This window comes from Aquarana catesbeiana, linkage group LG01, assembly GCF_042186555.1.
Source record: "Aquarana catesbeiana isolate 2022-GZ linkage group LG01, ASM4218655v1, whole genome shotgun sequence".
NCBI classification, from domain to species: domain Eukaryota; kingdom Metazoa; phylum Chordata; class Amphibia; order Anura; family Ranidae; genus Aquarana; species Aquarana catesbeiana.
In genome coordinates this window covers 735,261,897-735,285,815 of record NC_133324.1, presented here as the reverse complement: position 1 = coordinate 735,285,815, position 23,919 = coordinate 735,261,897, and positions in this window count along the sequence as shown.

The following is a 23,919-nucleotide window of genomic DNA, read 5'->3' as shown; positions in this document are numbered from 1 at the left end:
TGGTATACACAACAACGGGAATAGCAGAAACATTTCAGAAATATTACGGAGAATTGTACTCAGTTAAACAGAAGGGGACACTAGACAGGGGAATGGAAAGGTCAGATAAAAAAATAGCCTTTTTAAAGGAAGTGAGTCTAAATAAAATCTCAGTAGATAAATTATGTGTATTAGAAGAACCCATAACAGAAGAAGTGATTAGACGAATCTTAAAAAAATGGGCATCGGGAAAAAGTCCAGGTCCAGATGGGCTTATGACATATTACTACAAAAAGTTTAGGAAAATTTTTATCCATAAATTATGCACCTACATGAATGGGATAGGAGCAAGCTGGGAGATGAGAAGGGAAGCTCTAGCGGTACCCATCACTGTCATCCCAAAGGAAGGAAAGGACATCACTTTATGTTCAGGCTACAGACCTATCCATTGCTGAACGCAGATACGAAATTATTTGCCAAGGTACTAGTCAGTAGGATGAAAGAGGTAATGAATGACTTGGTACATGTGGACCAAGTCGGATATATCCCAGGAAGGGAAGGAAGAGACAACGGGGTTAGAATGTTATTATTATTGCAGAAAATTAAAGAGGGTAAATCCCCAGGGCTACTACTCTCAATAGATGCTGAAAAAGCGTTTGATAGGGTAGCATGGGGATTTTATGCTCAAGACATTGAAGGTAATGGGAGTAGGCCCAAAGATGATTCATTAGATTAAAGCATTGTACAATCATCCTACAGCTAGGATAAAGGTTAACGGGACAGCATCTAAGCCCTTTGAGATGTACAACGAAATGAGACAGGGGTGTCCCCTGTCCCCCCTATTGTTTGTTCTGTCATTGGAACCACTTTTGGCAGGGATCAGACAGAATCCAGACATGGGGGATTAAGATAGGGGACGAAGAACATAAACTGGCGGCCTATGCCGATGATATACTGTTCTACCTAACCAGGCCCAGGGTAACTCTGCCCAACCTAATGAAGCTATTAAAATCCTATGGAGAAAGATCAAACTTTAAGATGAACCCCTCTAAATCAGAGATTCTTAATATTAACTTGAGTAAACATGACGAGCAGATATTACAACAAGAGTTTTAATTTATATGGAGGAAAACAGAACTAAAATATTTAGGAGTTAAAATAACACCATCTGTTGAGACAATATACCAAATGAATTTCATCCCACTCCTGAATGAAGTAAAAATGGAAATTAATAAAACTGCAACTAGATAACTTTCCTGGATAGGGAGAATAAATAGCTTTTAAGATCATGTACAAGATGCAAATGCTACCAATCCCCCTCCCACATGTATTTTTTAAGACATTAAAATGATATTATCAAGGTTTATATGGCGGAAAAAGAAGCCTAGAATAAGTCTTTTGGTACTGAGTAAAGATAAAATGCAAGGGGGACTCGGGCTGCCAGATCTCAAAAATTACTATAGCGCAATATTATTATCACGGGCGTTAGAATGGGTAAAAAATAATAAAGAAAAAAGATGGGTTAAATTGGAAAACACGATGAGTAAAATAGCATTGGGGAAAATAATATGGATACCACCACAATTTAGAGAACTGAGTGAGAATACACACGACATAACACAGAAAGCACTGACAATATGGAATTTGATGCACATAGAGGAAAAATGGGAATATAAATCATCCCTGATACCGTTAAGAGAAACAAATTACTTTCCACCAGGGAAAGAGAGATTGTTGGGGAATGCATAAAAAAAGAGAATACGCAATTAAAGGATATAATGGAGAAAGGTAAAATGCACACACTACAGAATTTAAAACATAAAAAAGATTTAATTGTAATAGATGAATGGCGGTACTCCCAGCTGAAGCATTTTGTCAAAACATTGCCTCAACCAATAAGATCTAAGGAGCACCTACGGCCATTTGAGCGGCTATGCTCAGCAGCAAACACAAAGAATGGGATTTCAAGGATATACTGTATAAAATACTTGTGGGATTGAATGGGCTGAAAATTACGCCATTCATAGTAAAGTGGGAAATAGAACTGGGAGAGCGAGAGAAAGACCAAGACCTAGGGAAAATACTGAAGATGGCACACACCACAGCAATAGATAGTAACACCACAGAAATGAATTATAAATGTCTAGCACATTGGTATATAACACCTGATAAGGCACATAAATGCCAAAAAGGAGGTTTCGCGGCTATGCTGCCGCGCGTGTAATACCATGGGAACCATGGCCCACATATGGTGGACTTGTCCAAAAATCTAAAATAACTGGAAAGATGTTTTGCAGTTAACAAAGGAGATTACCAATATAGAGATACCAGAGGAACCTTGGAGGTGTCTGTTTCATGGGGTTAGTATGTCAACCAAACAATATATGAGAATATTGGTCCCCCAGTTAATGAACGCAGCCAAAAGTCTAATACCTTGACAGTGGCAGGAGACAGCCACACAATAGGGAGTTGGTGTAAAAAAATAAAATAAATATATAATATGGAATATCTAATGTTCAGCGGAGAGGTAGGAATGGAAGGATTTGAAAATAAGTGGAATGTTTGAACAGAGTTTAAACAGAAAAGGAGATATGTAGAAGTGATGGGAGCAGAAGAAGGAGAGGCAGAGAGAGAAATGGGAGACATCAAGCAATAAAAGGTAGGAAGAGAGAGGATAGAGAGAGGAGGGAGGGGTGGAAGGGGGGGGGGGGTGGGGTAAACTCTTGTAAACTGTGCTTGTGATTGAGAAAATTGTTTTTTTATTTTTTGATAAATATTTGTTATAAAGAAAATCAATGAAGAAATTGAAAACAAAAAAGAACTCCTAAAATAAATATAATGCAGGAATGTTTAGTCACAGTAACTTTAGTCCTTTGGGGCATTTAATCATTTGTTCTCTCTAAATATGTTTGTTCTTTGGTATTTTTTTTTAAACAATTCTAATGTTGTCTCATGCATGAAACAGCGTTATAAATACAGACTGGTATTTTTACTGACAATAGGCTTGGGATGCTTCTTAGCATGAAAGAGTCTGCAGCTACATTTATCTTCAAAATACAGTACTGTACATTACCTTTCTGTTATGGAATCCAGGATGGTGGATGTGATAAAAGTTGCATATGAGGTATTAGCTACTGCTACCCAACCCCTTCATACCATGCTTGATTTGGTAATTAAAGTGTCATTAAATTAAAACATTTTTTAAGTATATTTTTCTTTAACATTACATTATTTACCTATAGGCCAAAGCTGTAAACTATTCAAGTTGTATTAAGTCGCAAATACCTTGTTGATACTGCCATATAGTTTCACTTTCTTATTTTCTGTGGCAATTAGTTTATTTCAGGTACTTATATAGTTGCATCAATTTACACAGCGCTATACATATACATTGTACATTCACATCAGTCCCTACCCTTAAGGAGCTTACAATCTAAGGTCCCTAACACACATTCATGTATATACCAATTTAGACTGGATCTGATTAACCTACCAGCATGTCTTTAGAGTGTGGGAGGAAACCAAAGTACCCAGAGGAAACCCACGCAGGCACAGGGAGAACATGCAAATTCCAGGCAGATGGTGTTGTGGTTGGGATTCAAACCAAGGACCTTTTTTGCTGCTAGGTGAAAGTGCTAACCACTGCACCACTGTGCTGCACCAACAGCTGACATCTGGCTGTTGCATTGCCACCTTTACTACGTATGCACCAAAAGTGATTAATGGGGAAGCTGTTAACATCCTATTTCCTGACGCCACCATGGCAGCTTACTAGTGATAGGCTCCGCCTTTCTCCCCTCCCTCAGGACCAATGAAATAGCATAAATTAAAGGCCAGTTAGGCCCCGCCCCATTCTTCTTTTTGTCCTCGTACCTCCACACACCAGTGAAGAGTAAGCAGTACTATGTTCCCCCCTCTGCCTCCAGGCAGCTGCCGGCTGGGTTAAGCCTCTCCCAGTGTGAAGTCCCAGTATCAGGCTGCTAAAAGCACCAGAGTAGCTTGGGAGCTCCTTCTGTGGGTCTCGATGGAGCTGAGCAGTTTTTCCTATTTAGGAATGAAATCTGCTTTTAAGGTTGGTGTCTGCAACGCTTGTTGGGTTCGGGGAGGCTAGCTTTGCATCCTTCTTACCTTTGCCTTTGTTTGTCTTCTGTCATTTTCTCATTTTCTGCACCTCCTGTTCTTTTCCTCCTGCAGTGGCACTGGTCTGGGTACATTACTCCCCCTAGACAGGTTCTCTGTCCTTTGCTGTCTTAGGCCAGCTGTAGGTATAGCTTATGTTTGTAGGTTGTGTATGTACTGTATAGGTTTGGGGCAGGTGGGTATGTGTGTGTGTGTATATGTATGTATGTATATATGTATGTGTGGGTGTGTATATGTGTATGTATGTATGTATATATATATATATATATATATATATATATATATATATATATATGTGTGTGTGTGTGTGTGTGTGTATGTGGGTGTGTGTATTGTGGGGGATCAGAGGGGTGGACAGCTGGCTCAGAGACAGTCCATTAAAATAAAAGTGGCTTTATTCGGCAAAATGGCAAAATAAACATAAGATTAGACAGACTTGTCTTGTCACACGGTTGTGCACACAGGTACAGCTCACAGTTCAGCAGCACACAGGCTTATAGATAATAATAGTTCATGGCTCCGATCAGAGCTACAGTCTTTATGTGGTTAAGCTCACCCAGCACACCTTCCAGCAATGGACATTTTCACACAGCGTGCTGCTGTGTCTCTCTCTCCTACTCAAACAGCTCCTCTCTGAGACTTTCAGCCCAGCTGACAATTAGCAGGTCTGAAGGGGAAATATCTTCCCTCTTCGATTAACCCTTTCTTGACCCTGCCCCAGGCTGACCCTCTGCGGTATGTATATGTGTTCATATATATGTTTGTGTATACATGTGTGTGTTCTTATGTTGGTTGGTATGTATGTAGGGGGGTGTTATATGGAGCGGTATGTGTATGTATTTATATATGCATGCATATTGTTTTTAAAAAAAAAAAAGGGGGGGGGGGAAGGAGAGAGTGTAGATGTATATATTTAGATATACATTATTAGAGGGAGAAGCAAAGTTGCTGTTGCTTATCTATTTTCCTGGCTGTCCGTCTCTCAGCTGGTCGTCCCAATTCTCCACGGTTCGAGTATCAGTCACCACCCATACAAAAGACCCTCAACACTGTTAGTAAGTTTTCATGAAAAAAGTGCCCTTTCATGCGGATTGCTTTGATTTGCTTCAGCTCCGCGCCCCACACTCTCAAAGGCCAGAGCCAGAGACCATAGAAAGGTGGACGTTCTTCAGAGAAGCATAGCTCGGATGCCGCTCCCACTCAGGAGAGAGGTTCCAGGGAAAACGTCTTAGCTCTTCTTTCCCAAACCCAGCACCCCAACAAGAGTCCTGCAGGACCTGTGGCGCAGTGCCTATGCACAGGAGGCTGGTGAGTGAAGTCGACCAGGTTGAAATTTGCAGCTGACAGGTAATACCGAATGTCTTTATTACTTATAATGTGGCAAAACTTCTGTTTTAAACTCACTGTAATTACTCTAGCTAGTCAGCCCCCTTGTTGCGGGTCTGGCCACTAGCAGAACAGCCTGCCTCATGGATCACTCATCCTCTCAGTACACCTGATGAGGGGGCGCAGCCTGCAAATAATTTTAGCTCCAGTGCACCAGAGGAAGATCTGGAGCTACTTGGTGTCAGTTTTTCTGTGGAGAACTGTGTATCCAGGCAGTCATGCAGACCATTACATGGGTTAAAAGACAAAGTCATATCGACCCTTTCAATGAGCAATCACTTTTCCATTAGGAAACTGGTTTAATTCAAGGCGGATATAGCATAGCTGAAATCCATGCCTACAGTGGGGCCGGCTGTTGTCCAATAGGGTGGCGGCTGGTAAGGGCCTGCCACTCAACAGAGGCCCTTACCTTGGTGACGGGTACTTTGTGTTTCTGCTCCCAGGATATGGTTGGGAAGGAAATCCTTAGGGCTGATTTCTTGGGATCTGGCCAAGATATATCGGCAAATTTCACTGCGGAAGCAGCAATAGTCTCAACCTGGTGCCTGGCCAAGGCAATGCTATACTCAGTTACGGCGAGGGGTACCCTATGGTTGAGACCCATGGCGGTGTTTGGCTTCCTAGAAACAAAATTGGAATAGTCACTTTATAGTGCAAGATCTCTGTTTGATATGAACCCAGAGACAGCCATGTGGGAAGTGACAGGAGGAGAGTCCGTTCTTCTCCCATAACAGAAAGCAGGAAAGTAAAAAAAAAAATATAATGAAAAATAAATAATAATAAATAAAGGGAGAAATATGTTTCTCCCGCTAGGTTCCGCTCCTCTAGAGGCAACCTTTCATAAGGTCTATAAATGAAAATCTTTGGGTGTACCGCAGGTACCCACAAAACCCTTTTACCGGGCATATCCCCAGACCTTTAAGGTAAGTCCCAGTGGGCACGCATCACGGTTTACTGGACAGTGGATTGTGCAGATCCTTGGAGGATAGGCACTCATGGTCACTTTGGTGGATTTCTCGCTGTTCCTTCTCCGGACCTTTTTCTCCCCCTCGGAGCTGCCAGATCCACTGCAACCACGGCGGTTACAATACTTACACTTCAGACTCAGAGGGGAGCTGTCCTGGTCCCATCTCACAGGAGAGATTGTAGGTTTCCTAACCACCTCTGTTTGTAGGTCGCGGGGGTTGGAGAGAAGCATTCGCTTGCAGCAGATGGCTGGAGGCTTTCGCTAGATCGTCAGGATTCTTAGCCTTACATCCCAAAATTTTTTCCTTTCTTTTTTATTCCAAAGTAAGTAAATTTGGCGATTGGTTGGACACATCCCAGCTTTATCAGCCTACCTTTTAGCCTATGAATATCTCTAAGAATATTCACAGAGGTTTCAGTGCCATGTCAGTTCCTCTTGGAGAATGAGGTCTCCAGATTCGCCAATACCTGGGCATCATTCCTTTCAGAAAAGGACGGTGACGGTCATAAGGAGAATTCTGAGATCAGATGCCTCTACTTCCTGGAAGACTTCTAGGTGTTTCAGCCTCCTGGCCGTAATGTTGTCATTCATACCGATGATTCCTTGGGTGCATGCGCACCGGTGCTAGTTTCAACTACAACTGAGGAAACCGGATCCGGTGCAGCTATGATCAGTGTCACGCAGTAAGTATAGCGGTCCGGTATAGCGGACCTTGAGGATGTCACGAACCAGCTGACTGGATCAATGTGATGAATCATATCGGCAAGACAGCCTGGAAGGCGCATTGCAAGGGTCTGTCGGTCAAGGCAAGCGAAGATTGCTAGCCAAGGAAGGTAGTCTCGAAAGCGCTGGAAGGTCAGACAGCCTTTTTTATCACTTTGACCTTGCTACACAGAATCAAGGGTGACCAGTCATCTTGTGGTTGAGCAACAGGACAGCAATTGCGTATTTTCAGCTCCAGGGAGGATCTCGCAGCAATATGCTATTGAGAGATGTAGAACCCAGAATGTCCGGGTAGGAAGATCACCAGCAAATTCCGGAAGCAATTTACCTCCTAGGGTGCTGGAATACACGGATATACTGTCCATCATGCAAGCTTGCCAGAGCATGAGGGGGAGGCTTGTTCACAGATGGCCTACCACAGATAGGCTTCTTTGCTTCTCACAGCAAATGCCAATTTAAGAAGAGGTCTGACTCGGTTTCCGCTCCCCAAAGCAGAGAACAGAAGCTGAGTTTCTCCATGAAACTGCAATCAAGCCTACTGTATGTTTTTCCCCAAATTTTCTCATAATGAAATTCCTCTGAAAGCTGTCAAGAATGAGCATGGTAGTCACAATCACCCCTCCATTCTGACCATAGGAGTCTTGGTGCTTCCTGGTTATCTACTTCAGAATACAGAAGTCGATTCCCCTTCACACATGCACAGACCAGATATCAGGGGCAGATCCAGAGCCTAGTCTCGGGAGGGGCACTGCCAGAAATATACATTTTTTTTCCGGACAATTTATCGGGGAAATGGCTGTTGCTGGTGCTTTAATCATTCCAGCACCATGGTTGTTATGGTGTCAGGATGATTGAAGCTCATTATTTCTATTATTACATTGTAATATAAAATGAAATCATTCAACTCACCATAATGCAGAATCAGTGTGAACCCTGAGCGTGTCACCTGCCACCGTCGCCTGCCACATTTTGTGGATTGTCACTTGCCTGCCACCAGATGCAGATTGACACCTGCCACATGTTGTGGATTGTCACTTGCTACATCAGCTGCCACTAGATGAGGATTGTCACTTGCCACACCTTGTGGATTGTGACTTGCCACGTCACCTGCCACTGGATGCAGATTGTCACTTGCCACGTCATATGCCACACATTGCGGATTTTCACTTGCCACGTCAATTGCCACTAGATGCTGATTGTCACTTGCCATGTCATATGCCACACATTGCGGATTTTCACTTGCCACGTCAATTGCCACTAGATGCTGATTGTCACTTGCCACGTCATTTGCCACTAGATGCGGATTGTCACTTGCCACGTCATATGCCACACATTGCGGATTGTCTCTTGCCACGTCAATTGCCACTAGATGCTGATTGTCACTTGCCACGTCATATGCCACGCATTGTGGATTGTCACTTGCCACGTCATATGCCACTAGATGCGGATTGTCACTTGCCACGTCATCTGTCACTAGATGCGGATTGTCACTTGCCACGTCATCTGTCACTAGATGCGGATTGTCACTTGCCACATCATCTGCCACTAGATGCGGATTGTCACTTGCCACCCAGATGTGGAGTGTCACGTGCCAGGTAAGGTGGTGTCTTGCTTGTTTCCTTGCTCCCCTGCCCGTCGGCTCGCTGATTGGCCAGACACCCCCACACACACACCTAGCCTGCTGACCCGCCCATCCACACATGGAGCCGCCCGGCCAATCCGCTCTCTCTCCCACCTGCTGCCTGCCTGCCCTCGGCCTGCTGATTGGCCAGCCACCCCCACACACACACCTAGCCTGCTCACCCGCCCATCCACACACGGAGCCGCCCGGCCAATCCGCTCTCTCTCCTGCCTGCTGCGAGCCCGCCCTCACACGGAGCTGCCCGACACTCCCGTGGTGGAGCCGGCCGCTCTCTTATCCACCCGTGGTGGAGGAGCCACCCGCTCTCGCTCTCTAAGCCACACGCGGCAGAGCCGCCCGCGGAGCTCACCTGCCCAGCCAGGCTGCAACAGATTTCTCGGGGGTGGCAATTGCCCCGTTGCCCCCCCTGGATCCGCCCCTGCCAGAGATGCAAGCATAATGGTGGGAAGGGGAAGCTGCAGAACCTAGATTGCTCCAGAGTTGCTCCAAGAGTGAGCTCTACTTTGGGGGGTGCGAAAGGCACTCTACTAACAGCCTCTATGCCAAGATCTGGAACAAACTTGTCTTTTTTTTTTCTATTTTGCATGGCAAGATATTATTCTTACTGCACTTCTGGTGGCAGCTGTTCTGGTCTTCTTGTAGGTCAGATTGGACATGAACCTTACCCTATACTCTTTTGAGGTTGCAGGTGTCAGCAAGAACAAGGTTTAATTTGGCCAAAGGCCCTTTAGTTTGTAAAATTTTGAAGACAGTCAGGAGGATTTGTTAACCGCGAGAGAGAATCTTTCACAATTAAAATCTTTCGATGCTGTTGGGGTTTATTTCAACTGTTTACTCCAACAGGGCAGTGTTCGGTTTAAGACATCGCTTACTAACCAGTATTTAGCGCAAGTCGTCAAACAGAAGTCAGTTTGAGTTTCAAGCCCTTAGAGCTTCAGAAAAACATATTGCTTTTGTTACAGGAGTAGAGCTGCATCCTGTAGTTCAGCTTATATCAGAGGTAGCGACAGCCCTCCATCTATCAATCATCTGTCCATTGCCTAACTTTCCAGACGTTCAAGCAAGAAAATCACACAAATTGGTCATTCCCAGAGCTTGAAAGAAGCTTCTGACCACAATTGCTCTTTTTAGTTCATATGATAAGTCTTTCACTGTTCCAGATGGAATTCATCAGGCAAGAGAGGTTGCCTCCTGGACTTTAGCAAGATTGGTTGTGCAGATGGGAAATGGGTCGTGAGCCTCCTTCAGTGGTAGGATGCATCCTCTTCCAGAGGGTTTGTGGCCTCATAGGCAGCCCAGTTGAAAGCATCTATGGATTAATTCTACAGGAAAGTGGCATGCTTTTCCCAGCATACCTTTTCAACCTTTACAGAATAGATCTGGGTGCCTTGTCATCAGTGGGCTTCGGAGGAATGACTGTTCAGTCTTCTGTCATATATATATATATATATATATATATATATATATATATATATATATATATATATATAAAATTTATATCATATAATAATTTTTTTGGTTAAGTAGAACCCACCCTGTCAGCTAGGATATGTATCACTAGTATGCTGCCAGGGTGGCGTCAGGAAAGCGGAAAATTGTATCATACTTACCGTAATTTTCCTTTCCTGACGCCAATCCATGGCAGCATACGGACGTTTCACGTTTCGGTATCTAGCTAATTACGAAGAATCGGGCGGGCCTAACTGGCCTTTAATTTATGCTATTTCATTGGTCCTGAGGGAGGGGAGAAAGGCGGAGCCTATCACTAATATGCTGCCATGGATTGGCATCAGGAAAGGAAAATTACAGTAAGTATGATACAATTTTCCGTTTTTTTTCTCCTCTAACCACCCCATGTGACTATTTTTCTCACCTTTAGGGGTGACTCCAGAAAATCAGTTGACAAACACTCCCTTTCCTTCTCTACACCCACAATATTACCTTTCTGTTATGGAATCCAGGATGGTGGATGTGATAAAAGTTGCATATGAGGTTTTAGCTACTGCTAGCCAACCCCTTCATACCATGCTTGATTTGGTAATTAACCACTTGACCACTGGGCACTTAAACCCCCTTAATAACCAGACCAATTTTCAGCTTTTGGTGCTCTCACATTTGGAATGACAATTACTCAGTCATGCAACACTGTATCTATATAAAATTTTTGTCCTTTTTTTCCCACAAATAGAGCTTTCTTTTGGTGGTATTTAATCACCGCTGGGTTCTTTATTTTTTGCACTATAAAAGAAAAAAGACCGAAAAATCTGTAAAAAAATACATTTTTCTTCGTTTCTGTTATAAAATTTTGAAAATTACTATAGTAATTTGTCTTCATATATTTTAGCCAAAATTTATACCGCTACATATCTTTGGTAAAAATAACCCAAATTAGTGTATATTATTTGGTCTTTGTGAAAGTTATAGCGTCCACAAGCTATGGTGCCAATATCTGAAAATTGATCAGATATTGTTTTTTGCTTTAAAAAAAAACAAAACAGTAAGGTTAGCCCAATGTTTTTGCATAATATGAAAGATGAAGTTACACCGAGTAAATAGATACCTAACATGTCACCTTTCAAAATTGCACACGCTTGTGGAATGGCGCCAAACTTCGCTACCTAAAAATCCCCATAGGCGACGCTTCAAAAATTTTTACTGGTTAAAAATTTGAGTTACAGAGGAGGTCTAGAGCCAAAATTATTGTTCTCGCTCTACCGATCGCAGCGATACCTCACATGTGTGGTTTGAACACCGTTTTCATATGTGGGCGGGACTTACGTATGCGTTCGCTTCTGCATGCGAGCACACGGACAGGGGCGCTTTAAAATTTTTTTTTTTTTTCATTTTACTTTATTTATTTTAGTTTGACACCTTTTTCCCCCCAACATTTTTTTTGATCACTTTTATTCCTATTACAAGGAATGTAAACATCCCTTGTAATAGGAATATGGCATGACAGGTCCTCTTTACAGTGAGATATGGGGTCAATAAGACCCCACATCTCACCTCTAGGCTGTGCCTGAAATAAAAAAAAAAAAAGATCCTGGCTTCGATCGTAGCGGTGAGTCGGTAGAAGCACCGGAGGGAGGCGGGAGGGGGGGACGTCCCCTCTCACCTCCCGTAAGAACGATCAAGCAGTGTAACAGCCACTATGATCATTCTCATGGTGTAGGGAATTGCCGGCTGAAAAAGCTGATATCTGAATGATGCCTGTAGCTGCACCCATCATTCAGATATCCCTGCACAAAGTCAAGGACGTCGTATGACGGAAGGCGGGCGGGAAGTGGTTAAAACGCTTTTTTTTTAACACAAAGTTGTCCATTTATACAATATTTCCAACACATAACATGTACATACCAAAAATGACACCCCAAAATAGATTCTCCTACTCCTCCTGAGTACGGCGATACCACATGTGTGAGACTTCCACAGCCCGGCCACATACAGAGGCTGGGTATGGCTGAGCATGGCAGGGTATGGCTGGGTATGGCTGAGCATGGCCGAGTATGGCTGAGCATGGCCGAGAATGGCTGAGCATGGCCGAGTATGGCTGAGCATGGCTGGGTATTGCAGAGTATCGCCGAGTATGACTGGGTATGGCAGAGTATGGCTGGGTATCACCGAGTATTGCAGAGTATGGCTGGGTATTGCGGGGTATTACAGAGTATGGCTGGGTATGGCAGAGTATTGTGGGTTATGGCAGAGTATTGCAGATTTTTGCAGGGTATTGCAGAGCATGGCTGGGTATCACTGAGTATTGCAGAGTATGGCTGGGTATTGTGGGGTATTGCAGAGTATTGCGGGATATTTCGGGGTATTGCAGGGTATGGCAGAATATTGCGAGGTATTTCGGGGTATTGCAGAGCATTGCGGGGTATTGCAGGGTATGGCAGAGTATTGCGGGGTATTTCGGGGTATTGCAGAGTATTGTGGGGTATTGCAGAGTATTGCGGGGTATTGCAGGGTATGGCAGAGTATTGCGGGGTATTTCGGGGCATTGCAGGGTATGGCAGAGTATTGTGGGGTATTGCAGAGTATTGCGGGGTATTGGAGGGTATGGCAGAGTATTGCGGGGTATTTCGGGGCATTGCAGGGTATGGCAGAGTATTGTGGGTTATTTCGGGGCATTGCAGGGTATGGCAGAGTATTGTGGGGAATTTCAGGGTATGGCAGAGTATTGCGGGGTATAGCAGGGTATGGCAGAGTATTTTGGGGTATTGCAGGGTATGGCAGAGTATTGCGGGGTATTTCGGGGCATTGCAGGGTATGGCAGAGTATTGTGGGGAATTTCAGGGTATGGCAGAGTATTGCGGGGTATTGTAGGGTATGGCAGAGTATTTCGGGGCATTGCAGGGTATGGCAGATTATTGCGGGGTATTTCAGGGTATGGCAGAGTATTGCGGGGTATTGCAGGGTATGGCAGAGTATTTTGGGGCATTGCAGGGTATGGCAGAGTATTGCGGGGTATTTCGGGGCATTGCAGGGTATGGCAGAGTATTGCGGGGTATTTTGGGGCATTGCAGGGTATGGCAGAGTATTGCGGGGTATTTCGGGGCATTGCAGGGTAAGGCAGAGTATTGCGGGGTATTGCAGGGTATGGCAGAGTATTGTGGGGCATTGCAGAGCAGTGAGGGATGGCTGAGCATGGATGGATGGATGGCTGGATGTCTCTGTGCAGCGCTGTGGGCACTACAGATGCAGCCCACAACGCTGCAGCCATCCATCCATCCCCCTCTCCGCTCACAGTGTACCGATCGGTACACAGGAGGGGAGGAGAGGAACCGGCGTCATCAGATGATGCCGGTTTGTTTACATGTGATCGCGCCGTCATTTGATGGCGCGATCACATGGTAAACGGCCGCGATCAGCGGCCATTATCCGGGATCCGTGATGCGCCGGGTTCTCTGGAAACATTTTTTAAGTATATTTTTCTTTAACATTACATTATTTACCTATAGGCCAAAGCTGTAAACTATTCAAGTTGTATTAAGTAGCAAATACCTTGTTGATACTGCCATATAGTTAGTACGTAGTTAGTTAGTATAGTACACAGCGCTATACATATACGTTGTACATTCCCATCAGTCCCTACCCACAAGGAGCTTACAACCTAAGGTCCCTAACACACATTCATACATATACTAGGGCCAATTTAGGCTGGATCTGATTAACCTACCAGCATATCTTTAGGGTGTGTGAGGAAACCAGAGTACCCAGAGGAAACCCACGCAGGCACAGGGAGAACATGCAAATCACAGGCAGATGGTATTGTGGTCGGGATTCAACCAAGGACCTTTTTTGCTGCTAGGTGAAAGTGCTAACCACTACACCACTGTGCTGCACCAACAGCTGACATCTGGCTGTTGCATTGCCACCTTTACTGCGTATGCACCAAAAGTGATTAATGGGGAAGCTGTTAACATTCTATTTTTTTCTCCTCTAACCACCCCATGTGACTATTTTTCTCACCTTTAGGGGTGGCTCCAGAAAGTCAGTTGACAAACTCTCCCTTTCCTTCTCTACACCCACAGTATTACCTCATCATCTAGTGTATCTAACAGTGATGATAGATTTAGGCATACATTTCACATGCTGGAGGGGTATGTCTAGTATTGTAATTGGCAGCAGCTCCTTCAGAGAGCCTCACTGTGTAATCTCAATACTGCAGCAGCTGCAGCGTACACACTTGCACAGGCAGATAACTTATTCGAAGCTATTCTACATGCACTCAGTATATTTTCAACTTGTTTTTATGTTAAACTTGAAACCATTTTTTTCCATGTCACGTGCCCACAACAGTGCTGAACAGCATTGTGAAAGAATGAAAAATCTCAAACTTCAAACTTCCTGATATGATGTATTCTACTGTACATGCCCAGTATAAAGGATCCAAAACTAGGTATTTGGGACACTTTTTTTTTAACTTGTTCAAAAGTATATTTGAAATTAGGATGACTAATTGTAACCAAAATAAATTATTAATGTTTTATATCGCTTTAACATTGTAATAATATAAATGTTGAGTGCCTGGATCAGTCAAATGTGACCACCACTATAGAGACCAAATCTGATACATAACTGTCCATTTGTGATCTTCCCATATAAGTACACCTTAAAAGTGACTGTAGATGTGTAGCTGTCTCACAAGAGCGATAAGGCCCAGTATAGAGTAATCTGTGCTTTTTATACAACTCCAGATTTGGCACAAGGTGAATTTTTTTTTTGTTTTAAAATATGAAATATTGCAAATTAGTATTTTGTAATTTTCTAGCTGACAATTGGAGCTCTCAGCTTTTAGCCACATGTTGTGGAACTATCTCTTTTCAGCAGATTGAAAAAATTCTGTTGTTTATTGGGATCAATAGCCTAAGCTAAACTTGCACACCGAAGTGAGCGAGTCAGTGCAGTGACTTATCCTTTATCAGGCAGCATCAGCTACTGTTTTACAGAAGAACCCTGCTTGCGTCTATTCAAAACTAAAAAAATAACTTTGGGTGGAGCTTTCTTTACTAATGGCTTCATAAGTAAATAAAAACCTAGAGTCCCATTTTAGTGTAAAATTTGTTTTATTTATTTATTTTAACCACTTAAGGACCGGGCCTCTTTTTTAGATGTGTTGTTTACAAGTTAAAAACAGGTTTTTTTTGCTAGAAAATTACTTAGAACCCCCAAACATTATACATTTTTTTTCTAACACCCTAGAGAATAAAATGGCTGAAATATTTTCGGTCACACCTTATTTGCGAAGCAGTCTTACAAGCGCACTTTTTTTTATTAAAAATACACTTTTTTAAATAAAAAATTAAGACAACAGTCAAGTTACCCCAATTTTTTTTATATTGTGAAAGATAATGTTACGCCAAGTAAATTGATACCCAACATTTCATGCTTCAAAATTGCTCCTGCTCGTGGAATGGCGACAAAATTTTACTCTTAAAAATCTCCATAGGCGACAGTTAAAAAATTCTACAGGTTGCATGTTTTGCATTACATAGGAGGTCTCAGGCTAGAATTATTGCTCTCGCTCTACCGATCGCGGTGATACATCACATGTGTGGTTTGAACACGGTTTTCATAAGCGGGCGCTACTCACATATGCGTTCACTTCTGCACACGAGCTCGGCGGACGGGGCGCATTTAAAAACTTTTTTTTTCTTATTTATTTTACCTTTTATTTTTTATTTTTACACTGTTTAAAAAAAAAATTGTGTCACTTTTATTCCTATTACAAGGAATGTAAATATCCCTTGTAATAGAAAAAAGCATGAAAGGACCTCTTAAACATGAGATCTGGGGTCAAAAAAGACCTCAGATCTCATATTTACACTAAAATGCAATAAAAAAAAAAAATTGTCATTTAAAAAAATAAAAAAAAAAATGGCCCTTTAAGAGCTATGGGTGTAAGTGACATTTTGACATAGCTTTCGCCCTGCAGTGTCATGGGTGGGGCCATCTTCCCCTCACTCATCTCCATGCACACCCACGGGAAGGATCCAATTGCCTCCGCCGCTGCCGCCGGCTCCGGATCGTGGCGGGAGGGGGGCCCCTCTCCCGCCGCCACAGAGACCACTTTTATCTTGTACCGGACCGCTGGCCTAACACGGCGATACCGGGATTAGGGCAGCTAGCTGCTGCCATAACAACGATATCCGTTCTCAAAGTGAGGACGTATATCGGCATGCGGCGGTCCGGAAATGGTTAAAATCACACTTATTTTGAATTGCCATTTAAAGTAAACACTCGATCGTGTGATATTTCATGCCATTTAATAATTTCATCATTTTATAAATTATACATTTATAAAATATAACAAATATTTTTTGCAAGGCTCTAAAGTCAATATAAAAAGAGGGTGGATTTGGGACTTTGAATGAAGCATATAGTGAAACGAGCATATGGCTCCATCCCTGTTGATTAATAAGAAGAGAGGGGTTGGGACTTTGAGTGGGATGTGTGTTTGCACAATTGAAAATTATTCCTCAATATTACAAAAGTGTATTTATAAATTGCACATGAGACATGGTACAATGCAAATATGACGAGCTCATGTGCATAATTGACAACAATTAAAATTCCATTATTACACATGATGAATGAAATCCATGTATAGGATGGGATGTAAACGCGATGTTCGCCGGTGGCCCACGATTGTGAGGCAGAACAGGGCAGTGCCTATGTAAGCAAGGCATTTCCCTGTTCTGCCTAGTGACATGACAGGGAGCTACTGCTCCCTGTCATCGTGAGCAGTGATCGCTGTCATGTCAGTGGTAGCCCACCCCCCCACAGTTAGAATCACTCCATAGGAAACACGCAACCCCTTGATCGCCCCTTAGTGTTTAACCCCTTCCCTGCCAGTGTCATCTATACAGTAATCAGTGGCTATTTATAGCACTGATCGCTGTATAAATGACAATGGTCCCAAAATAGTGTCAAAAGTGTCCGATGTGTCGCAGTCCTGATAAAAATCGCAGATCGCCACCATTACTAGTAAAAAAAAAAAAATAATAAAAATGCCATAAATCTATCCCCTATTTTGTAGACACTATAACTTTTGTGCAAACCAATCAATATACGCTTATTGCGATTTTTTTTTTTTTTTACCAAAAATATGTAGAAGAATAAATATCGGCCTAAACTGAGGAAAAAAAATAGTTTTTTATATGTTTTTTGGGGATATTTATTATAGCAAAAAGTAAAAATTTTTTGTTTATAGCGCAAAAAATAAAAACCGCAGAGGTGATCAAATACCACCAAAAGAAAGCTCTATTTGTGGGAAAAAAAAAGGACATCAATTTTGTTTGGGTACAATGTCACGCGACTGTGCAATTGTCAGCTACAGCAACGCAGTGCCGAATTGCAAAAAATGCTCTGGTCAGGAAGAGGGTAAATCCTTCCGGGGCTGAAGTGGTTAATACCTTTCATATAAATTTATTATTGGGATAAACGCAGACCAACATCAAACAGGGTCAGCTATCAATAATAACAATGTAAGATTGACTGTCAATAATAAATATGTATAGGCAACTTTTTCCATTCTAGTCACACATCTCCATCCCTATATCGTAATATAAAAAGAGGGTGGATTTGGGACTTTGAATGATGCATACGAGCATACGCCTCCATCCCTGTTGATTAATAAGAAGAGAGGGGTTGGGACTTTTGAGTGGCATGTGTGTTTGCACAAAGGAAAATGATTCCACAATTTTACAAAAGTTTATTGATAAATTGCACGAGACAAGTTACATTGCAAATTACTTTTGGTCACTTAACAAGTAGGAGGCATATATACAAACTGTTGTAATTCCTACACCGTTCACCTGATTTGGATGTAAATACCCTCAAATTAAAGCTGAAAGTTTGGAGTTAAAGCACATCTTGTATGTTTCATTTCAAATCCATTGTGGTGATGTATAGAGCCAAAAAGGTTAGAATTGTGTCGATGTCCCAATATTTATGGACCTGACTGTAGGCTGTATGCTCCTTTGCAAGTCACACCTCATTGACTACACATTTTTTTCCATTAATTTAAATATTGGAGCTGCTCCCAGGCACCATCATGTATTTCACCATGGACACCCTTCATTTCTCCTTTCCTCCCCTCAAGTGTGGTGTTGTCCGCCTTGGCTGCCTGCAGATTCATGTCCCTTCAGCTCCCGACAGGGACATTTTCCCGCCTTCCTCAACTTCCAGTTCTCAGCATTTCATGACCTATTACAGAGCTGATATGTAAGTAATTTTTGGGGTGTGGATTTTTTCCTCCCCTTATCTTCATTTTATTGATTTTAGTAAATAGGAATATCTTTCAGATTTTTTAGATATGCATTCTGCATTTGCTTCTGAAGAAGTGGAACTTTATCCACGAAACGCGTCAAGCTTTTAAATGCAGTTTTTTACCAATTATGCGTTCAAAACCCATCATATACATGGATTTCATTCATCATGTGTAATAATGGAATTTTAATTGTTGTCAATTATGCACATCAGCTCGTCATATTTGTATTGTACCATGTCTCATGTGCAATTTATAAATAAACTTTTGTAATATTGAGGAATAATTTTCAATTGTGCAAACACACATCCGACTCAAAGTCCCAACCCCTCTCTTCTTATTAGGCTCTAAAGGCAAAACAAAAATTCCCTCAGAGTCACTAGCACAAGAGGCTGGAGCTGAATTTGTGAGGGTTAGAAAATCCCAGTTTTCTTAGAATATCTTTGTTTAGTTAATGAACAAATTAAAATTACATTTAAAACACAAAGAATAAGACTTATAAATGTAGAGCAACACAGACATGATTATTTACATTTTTTAAATTCCTTTGCATTTTCTTTTGAAAATACTTGGCCTTTCTTTTTCTGATTGTGAGCCATTTGATTAATTAGAATGCATGTACTGTACAGGCATAGTATCCAATCTGTTTACACCAGTTTAGAGCAACTAAAAAAGTTGATAGGGTAACATTCCTTGTTGGATAGATCTGCAGTTTGTTTAATAGCTGCATTGTGATCTAGAACCCACAGAAGAAAACAATGTCCCTTAAATATCATATCGCAATATGCACCCTAAGGCAAGCTAAAGTGGATAGTTAGTCAATATTATCATGTCATCTAAGCATGCCTTAAGCACCATTTAGCACACTGCTCGATGAATCAGGTTCACAGAAAAAGGCAGCTTTTATTGCTATAGGCTTAACATGTAAACACTATCTTCCTTTGCTAACAGTGCCGCCTAAAAAAAAAAAAAAAAAAAAAAAAAAATAAGAAATTTCTTTTTTTAATGCTTTATTTAAAGTTTTTGTCAAAATACAAAATACAGTATACCATTTGATACCATGATACGTGTAATGAAATTTTTTACTGTATGTATCATTTCAGTGACTTGGCTATGATTCATTTTGTTTGTATTCTTGACTATTTTAATACATTTTGAGACTGCATTTACTCTGTCAATTGTTGGCTAACCGCATTCACCTCATTTAAATTCCCTGGGCAATCTCCTGTATTTTGTTACAAAATACAATATAGGAATACAAATGCAAATATCAGCCCATCTGCAGGGGTAACTCCCTGTCCAAATGGTATTAAAATAAAATGCAAAACAAAAATCGTAGTTACACCGGAACATAGCTGAGGGGTTCATGGAAATGGACCAGAATAGCTCCACTTACTGCAGGAAAGTTTCCTACTACAGAAAAAGCAGGGTCCCCTCATGCACCATCAGGATTCGCCTTCCACTTACAGGGGTTTATTTACTATTGCGCAAATATGTGAATAAATACACACAAAATTGCCAAAATCGCATTACTTAGCGCAAAAATTAATTCACTATAGCGCTCAGGAAAAAATACTCCCAAAATCAAATTCACTATAAGTCACAAACAACAGAGACCAGCTAAATGATTAGTCGTGCTAGAAACACAGGGGTTGCACATGGAAATAATGTTTAGAGCATGAAATGATGGCCTCTATGGTTCTTAAATATGTGGCATATTGTTTAAAAATAATCTGCATTTAAACTGCTGAAAAACTTGATGTATAAACTGAAATTTCTTTGTAAGTCTGAGAAGAGATAAATTATCCTTTCATCTACAACTATGTACCAGCACAAGTGCACATGCTCAGACATGCAAAATACTCACATTGTAACTCCCATTCATTTTTTAACAAGAGCCATAGTAAATTAGCAAATTAGCACTTGCCTAAAAATAATTTGTGAGCATGAAAATGTTGCGCTATATATCCAAATGCTAGTTTCAACCATTGATTATAATTGTAAAATTGTTATTGCCACAAAAAAATACATTTTAATTTTGAGATGAATTGTTTATTTCTCTAAAATTGTCCTTGCTGGGTTTTTATGTTGCTTCTTCTTCATATATATATATATTTTTAAGAATGCTAGCAATGTGTAATGTTTTCATGTTTTGGTAAAATATATTTTTCACAAAAATCTCATTTAAAACTCCCACAGGTGTCTTCACAAACCACAAACAATACCATTGCTGATGCAAATTTTTTACTTTCAATGTTTTTATTATTTCGATTGTATCATGGTATACAATATAGTATAGTTAGAGCAATAACAATAAAAGAAACATAAAAACAAAATAAAGACTTACATAGTACTTTAGCAATGAACAAGGAATGGTTTCCTGTATTTGTAACATAGACCGAACATATAACCTGTTTATAGAGTTGAACACAATCTTTCGGACATCAATCTATTATTTCAAGTAAACATGTTTTGTTCGATGTGATTGGAACATGTCGTTGGTTTTTTATCGTTAAGATAAAATGGTACGGGTCTGACCTAAAAGGACGATAACCAACTATTAAACCTTCTACAATTGCTTGTCCTTTGATCCAGGGAGCACATATTCTAAAATTATCATGTGTTCATTGCTCAAAATTCAATAGCGTATATTAATTCGTGAGATGGTAGGAGAAAAACAGACATAAAAGAAGAGTGTGTTTAGAAGGGGAGAAGAGAAGGAAGGAAGAAAGAAAGAACAAAAGAGAGAAGAGTGTTCCGGTCTTGCCAGTCCCTCTGATCCTAATCTGCCATGATCTTGCTAGAATCGATTGCCTAAGTTCCAACATAAGCAGCCCAAGGTTCCCAGACCGATTCAAACCTAGCCATAGTATCTTTTAGTATGCTGACCATTTTTTCCTGGGCCATTATCCAGGATATTTTCCTTTTTGTTGCTGTAATGGAAACACTATGTTGTTTCCAAGCCTTAGCTATTGTTAATTTGGTGCCTAGGAGGATGAAGAAAATTAAGGATTGGGTTGCTTTGGACACCCGTGGTATCTCCTCATTGAGTAGTGCTATGGCAGGGTTCTTAGGGACTTGGATACCTGTGACTTTGCGTATCATATAGAATATTCTGTTCCAGAATCCCCTGATTTTCGGGCACTCCTACCATATGTGTATCATAGAACTATAGTATCATAGTTGTTGCAATTCCTAAAGCATAAGGGAGAGGAGGAAGGGAAGATTTTTGACAATCTCGCTGGGACAAGATACCACCTGGTGATCAGTTTAATGTTTGCTTCGATCAGAGCGGTATTACAAATTTGCTTGTATGACCGGAATACGTTTCTATTCCATTTATCCTCACTCCAGCTGATCAGAGTCTCTTTTTCCCAGTTCAGCATATATGGGAGTTTGGAGTTGTCTGAGGCTAGTGACAGGTAGACTACTGAGATGCCTCCCCTCTGCTCAGTCGCTTGAATGCACCATTGTTCGTATGTTGTGGTGGTAGGAGGTTTAGGTTTGGTGATCCATAATCGAGATAGAAAGTGGGAAATCTGCATGAATCTAAAGTGTTCTGAATCTGGCATTTCCAGCTTGCTTTTGCAGTAGTAGAGTGAGATTGGCCCTTGAGGAGTCAAGAAATGACGGATGCGGTACAGTCCCTTATCCAGCCACCAACGAAATGCTTTAATGTCCATTCCTGGTGAGAATTTTGGGTTGTGGAAAATGTGTGCGAGTGGTGTCATCTCTGATGAGATGGAGGGGTGGTTTTTTAGGCCATCCCAGAGAAGGACTGACTGAGAAAGTGTTGGGGACATAATTGGAGGGCGATCTTTAGGTGGACACCAGAGCAAGAAATCGATTGTGTGTTTAGGCACTGCTTGTCTCTCCATATGCACCCAATCAGGTTTTTCTAGGCGTGTGTAAATTATAGATAATTGTGAGATTCTGGCAGCCTGATAATACCAAAGTAGTTTGGGGGCACCCATTCCTCCTTGTTTCCTGATTCTATAAAGAACCTTCTTGGAAAAGCGATAACCAGCCGCTCCCCAAATGAATTGTATCAGTTTGCTCTGAAATTTTTTCAGATGATCTTTTCTAATTGAGATTGGCAGAGATCGAAAAAGGTAAAGCAATTTGGGTAGGATTGTCATTTTTGTTGCATTTAGTTACCCTAACCAAGAGATGTCATGAGCTGTCCAGTTTTTGAGGTCCTCAGATAGTCTTTTATACATGGGAGGAAAGTTGGCTTCATAGAGTGATTCTATCCTAGGTGTGAGTTCTACCCCCAAGTATCTGGTTGTGGAACTGCTCCACTTAAATTGAAAGGCGTTTTTTAAATTTTATGCTACTACTGTGGGTATATTCACATTCAAGATGTGGAATTTTGAAAGATTAACTGTCAGACCAGATGCTCTGGAGAAATGGTCCAGAAGTTTGCATATGTTAGGGAGGGAGGTGGTTGGCGTTGTTACGAATAACAGAAGGTCATCTGCAAACAGCGCGCATTTGTGCATCTGCTGACCACATGAGACTCCCCTAATGTCCTCATTGGTATGAATGGCTATAGCTAGGGATTCAATTAATATCGCGAATATAAGGGGTGATAGGGGGCAACCCTGTCTGGTTCCTCTGGCTATTTTAATAGTATCAGAATAATAACCTTGCATTCTTATTCGCGCTACTGGATTGGAGTATAAGGCAGAGATTAGGCCCAAAAAATTCTGCTCAAACCCCCAGCGTTGTAAAATGTTGAAGATGTATGACCATGAGACTGAGTCGAACGCCTTTTGGAGATCAAGTGATAAAAGCAATCCCTCCTGGTGAGATCCCCTGGACCAGCCCGATTGTAGATTGGAAATAACATCTACCGCTCTGCGAATTTGATCTGGACCCTGGCGTCCTGGTATGAATCCCACTTGATCCTTATGGATGTATAGACCTATAAAGGAGGCCATATTTATTAAGGTCATTGTTTATTAAAGATATGGGCCTGTAGTTTCCCACTTCTCCCTGTTCTTTGTGGGGTTTAGGAATTACTGATATATAGGCTGAGTTGAGTTGGCTGTCTGGGGGATCACCATTTGTTTTGGCGTTAAAGAAGCTTGTAAGGTAAGGCGATAGTGACTGTGCAAAAGTTTTATAATACAGATTAGAAAATCCATCAGGGCCAGGAGCGGATCCTCCCTTTAGCCGATTGATGACATCTAATACTTCCTCTTCTGTGAATGGGGATTCTAAGATATCGCAGTGTTTAGATTCTAATGTCTGGATTGGTATTGAATCCAAGAACGATTTCATGGAGGGCTCATTGGTTTTATTATCTGT